At 41.2% G+C, this 5,350-nt stretch overlaps 1 non-coding gene across 1 annotated transcript; it reads right to left on the bottom strand.

Annotated features, from left to right (window-relative positions):
• Positions 1–568: 568 nt before the first annotated feature.
• LOC128291326 (small nucleolar RNA R71) lies at positions 569–675 on the bottom strand. The gene has a single exon (XR_008281102.1). It is a non-coding gene; the product is annotated as a small nucleolar RNA R71 (small nucleolar RNA).
• Between the last annotated feature and the right edge of the window lie 4,675 nt (positions 676–5,350).

Raw genomic sequence — 5,350 nt, 5'->3', positions numbered from 1 at the left:
AGGTTTTTCTAGTTTATGACTAGAAGAAACCCGTCAAGACCATTCCTGTTTGATAGTAAGATCGATCGCACAGTTCGCAGAAACTGAAGAGAAATAAGGTGAAGCTTACGTTACACAGAAGAGCAAGAGGAAGATACTTCAACCACCACCGAGGAGATGGCTGAAAACCAAGAAAATCTGCTACCTCCTACGATTGCTGTTAATCAAAATCCTGCTCTGCGAACTATGTATGATTATGCTAAACCTTCTTTAATAGGAACTGAATCGAGCATAGTTAGACCTGCTGTAGCTGCAAATACTTTTGATCTGAAACCTAACACAATTCAAATGATACAGCAATTTGTTCAGTTTGATGGTTTGCAGGACGAAGATCCCAAAGCTCACCTAGTAAAATTTTTAGAACTATGTGATACATTTAAAATTAATGGTGTTTCTGATGACGCCATTCACCTTCGGTTATTCCCTTTTCCATTGAGAAACAAATCTAAACAGTGGTTGAATTCGTTACCGCAAGGGTCAATCACTACTTGGGACCGAAAAGTTTTTACTAAAATATTTTTCGCTGGCTAAATTACGTAATGATATCTCTTCTTTTGTGCAGATGGATTTAGAAACACTCTACGATGCATGGGAAAGATATAAGGACCTTTTTTGAAGATGTCCTCACCATGGGTTACCACTCTAGCTACAGGTTCAAACTTTTCATAATGGTCTGAATCATTCAACTCGACAAATGGTTGACGTAGCTGCTGACAGAACCATCAATAATAAAATACCTAAAGGTGCCTATGAATTTATAGAGGAGATGTCACTGAATAACTATCAGTGGCAAGTTATGAGGACAAAGCCAACGAAAACAGCCAGTGTTTATAACATCGATTCGGTCACCATGCTCTTTAATCAGGTAGAACTCTTGAATAAGAACATTGATGGTTTTCTTAGTTCTTCACAGGTTCACCCAGTAATGCAGTGTAAAGCAAATGAAGGTGGATCGAGCAGTTCAGAATACCCACCTTATGGCCACAACATGGAGAACGAGCAGTTAAATTATATGGGTAATAATCCTCGATCTTAAAACAATCCTTATAGCAATACTTACAACGCAGGTTGGAGGAATCACCCAAATTTTTCATGGGGAGGCCAAGGAAATTAGAAACCACCACCCCCTCCAGGCTTTCAGCAACCACCATATCAGCAGGAGAAAAAGTCAAACCTTGAGGACATGCTAACCAAATTCATCTCGGTGTCAGAGACTCGTTTTCAGAATATCGAGATGGCACTCAAAAATCAACAAGCATCAATCCAGGGGCTCGAAACTCAGATTGGACAGCTCGCTAAGTTGATTTTCGAACGACCACAAGATAGCCTACCAAGTAACACTGAATCTAACCCAAGGGAGCCACTCAACACAATTTCCATTCAAGATGAGGAAGGGTTAGTGGCAAAACCAAGGCCAGAACTGGTGGTAAGCGAAAGTAAGAATGAGGTAGGCCAAAACAAACAAAAATCAGTAAGTCCAGAATATAAACCTCGTGTGCCATACCCCAATGCGACAAGGAAAGACCGCTCAGATGAACAATTTGGTAAATTCCTTAAACTTTTAAAGAAACTACATATTAACTTACAGTTTATTGAAGCAATTTCGCAGATGCCAAACGCATTCAAATTTTTAAAAGAGCTTCTAGCAAATAAATGAAAGTTAGAAGCAAGGTTGCATGTGAAGCTAAACGCGGTTTGCTCAATCATTCTTCAGAATAAGCTACCCAACAAACTAAAAGATCCAGGGAGTTTTACGATTCTTTGTCTAATTGGAAGTTTAGATGTTAATAATACATTGGCCGATCTAGGGGCTAGTACCAATGTTACGCCTTACAAATTGTTTAAGCAACTAGGTCTAGGGAAACCCAAACAAACTAGGATGAGCATTCAATTAGCAGATAAAACTGTCAGATTTCCTAGGCGTATCAATGAAGACGTACTCGTTAAAATTGACAAATTTATATTCCCAGTTGATTTTGTTGTTTTAGACATAGAAGAGGATAGTAACGTTCCTTTAATTTTGGAAAGGCCCTTTTTAGCAACTGCTAGAACAATTATTGACGTTGCCACAGGTGAACTCACACTTCGTGTGGGAGATGAAACAATCACCCTTCAAGCCCGTAATTCAAATAGCACATCAAAAATCGAAGGACTGTACAAATCAATCGGCTAAAACTAACCATATGGTGCAACCTTCTCTGCAGGAAACAGGTTCGAAAAACATACATAAGCCAAGCAACAACAAAAAACCTATCTATGAAGAACGAAGGTTACAAATCGAGAATCTAGATGAATGGCGGACACATAAACTGAGAAAACACTATAAACCAAAACCATGACATGATGAGCCTAATTCTTCTAAAAATCAACTTCAAGTTGGAGACAAAGTACTACTAGATGCAGTAGATCCTCGAATCGCCACTTTTGAACCGAATGAAGAAACCCCTCTTACGGTAACTAGCATTTTTTCATATGGTACGACCGAGGTAAATCACCCCAAATTCGAAACGTTCAAGGTAAATAGTACTTGTCTTAAACCTTATGTTGATGAAATTCATAGCGGGAATGAGGAGTATAAACTCCTCGAACCACCATGACTATTCACCAGAGAGGTAAGTCGAGCTTAGACTATAAATAAGCGCTCTCTGGAGGCAACCCGAGCACTAACAATATTAATTTCTTTAAATTTTAGCTTTAACATCTAACATACTAACTGACTCATGAAACCCAGGCTTTCTAAAGCACACACGGCCAGGCACACGGGCGTGCCTTAGGCCGTGTGAAAATAGGGAGAAATTTTCCCCAATACGGGATGCGATAAGTCACCACGGCCATGTGCTAGAACCATGGGCGAACCTGCCAAAACAACACGGGCGTGCAACATGCCCATGTCTTAGAACCGTGGTTGAACTTGAGAAAATATCACGGGCATTCGCCATGCCCGTGTCTAGAACCCGTGGTCAAACTGTCAGATTAATATGGGCGTGGGCCTACATACACGAGAGTGGGAGAAGCAAACGAAGACAGACACAGTCGTACGTCACGGGGGTGGGCAAAATGTTAGACGCGCCCAAATTCAAAATTCACAAATCACACAGGCAAAAATTGGGGAACACGGGCGTGTCCCCTAGCCATTCCCGCTTCGAAAAAGTGGAAAGAAAACTGTCGTTCTCAATTTGAAAAAGTGGAAAGAGGTGTCTTCCTCGGGCCCTACCGCAGAAATTCGCCACCTATACCTCTAATTTCAACCCGGCAATCAGGAGGAACTATTCCAAATCCTACGGGCTTGACCTTTAGGTGTGGGCCGCTGCATTGACTGGACAGCGCTTGAACAAGTCCAGTTGGCTGACGATGTATGAGCACTCCTGACAACCGATCCATGGGACCTCTTCTTTGTGATCATCGAGCCGACGTACCTTGAGCTCACACTTGAGCTTTGCTCAACATTCCATCTTCAAGACGTCATGACCAACTTTGATGATCCTGGAATAGTCCAGTTCTGTCTCGACGGTTTAGCGCCAGTTGAGTGTGCCCGAGTTCGGTATAGCTTTGGTCCTGTACACAGAGGAGTTCATGGATGAGAACGACCTCGACACTCTCCGTCGTCATATCCACTACTCTCCATCGAAGTGCTGGTACGTTTTGGCCCTCGATTTAGCCACCTATGACTCAAGCCGCTCCAAGGCATCGGCTCTCTCTCCCTCCTTGAGGTACCTACACGCCATCTTGGCACAGACTTTGACAGGACGTCGAGAGAGCACCAGCATCGTCAACACTCACAACACCTACTTTCTATCGAGCATGGCGAACGGGCATGTACTCGACCTCGCCTACTTTATTTCACTCTCCATTCGCCACCAAACGGAGGGGCATCGAAGGGGGGTCATCTCCATTGGCCCCTACATGACTCGATTGGCACGACACTTTGGGCTCCTCAACACAGCAGCCCAATCATCCTCCCTTACTCTTATTGGCCAGATGTCCCCACAAGGCATCTCAAGCATGCTTAATATGAGGATGATCGAGAAGCACCGAGGAACCTACCCTCCTTAGTATCACCTCGCCCAATCATCTGAGGAGGGAGCCCCTGAGGACATTACTGATGATGTCCCTCCACGTCATGAGGACCCACCATCTCAGCCACCACCACCCTCTCGTCCAGTTCATGTGGCAGCTTCATACGCTGACATCTCTGAGTGCCTAACTCGATTCGAGCAGTAGTGTTTTCAGCGCTTCGGTCACATTGATACTACACTACACCAGATTTGTCAGCACTTTCACATCTCATCGCCACCCCCACCTCGCGAACCATCTAGCGATGAAGATGTTTAAAAACTTTTATTTATGTTTTTATTTTTATTCTATTTTAAGACTACTTTTTTATTTTTTCTTTAAGCTTATTTCTATTAGATTTTATACTTTTTATTTTACAATTATCAATTTCGACTATTCCATTACAAGTAATTATGTTTCCTTATATTTCCTAAAGAAGTTCCTGATTCTGTCACAGTTATAAATAGCTCATCAGCTCATCATCACATAGGAACTAAAAAACTCCACCGTGAAAGGTTCTCCACGACTGCCATGTCTTGCACGACCACGACCATAGCTACCACCAGATATAATATTCTTTTGGCATAGGACTTATGGACTAATGAACCTCTACCATCACCGGAGTATCCTCCTCCACTCTCATGCCGATTACTCTCCGAAACTCTAGTTCGAGGAATTCATTCATTATTCAGGAAGTTTCACTTCTCTCCCTATCTTATGATTATATATCTGTCTTTTACAAATATCTATCTTTGTACATTGAGGGCAACGTACATCTTAAGTGTGGGGGGTCTTTTATATCACCATTGAAAACCCCTGAATATTGTCTTATTCTCACGTGAATTACTCATATCACTATTAGAATGAATTTTAATTAATTTATGATTTTTATTGATATGTCTTGAATTAAAACATAGGCATTTATACAATGATTGTTTAAACTTTAAAACATTAGAGAATCAAGTATGATAAGTTGATTTTTGAAGAATTAAAAACTTTTAGGTTGTTTCCCTAAGTTTAGGTATTATTTTGAGTTGGAATTCATAAGTTTAAACATCAAAAAACCATAATTTTTGGTGAGATCTTGAGCCTTTAGAGCATATATTATTTCTTTCATGCTCACTTTCATTATGAGTGCGTCAGTATTGAATTGTTATTCTAGAAACTTCTTGATTATGCATGTCAAGACCACACCATTTGATTTGATATGTCAAAATGATAAAGGCACTTAGGTTTAACCCATTCACTCTATAAAAGC

The sequence above is a fragment of the Gossypium arboreum genome, chromosome 3, assembly GCF_025698485.1.
Source record: "Gossypium arboreum isolate Shixiya-1 chromosome 3, ASM2569848v2, whole genome shotgun sequence".
Taxonomy (NCBI): domain Eukaryota; kingdom Viridiplantae; phylum Streptophyta; class Magnoliopsida; order Malvales; family Malvaceae; genus Gossypium; species Gossypium arboreum.
Note: the sequence above shows the minus strand (reverse complement) of the source record. Positions and strands in the feature narration are given on the sequence as shown.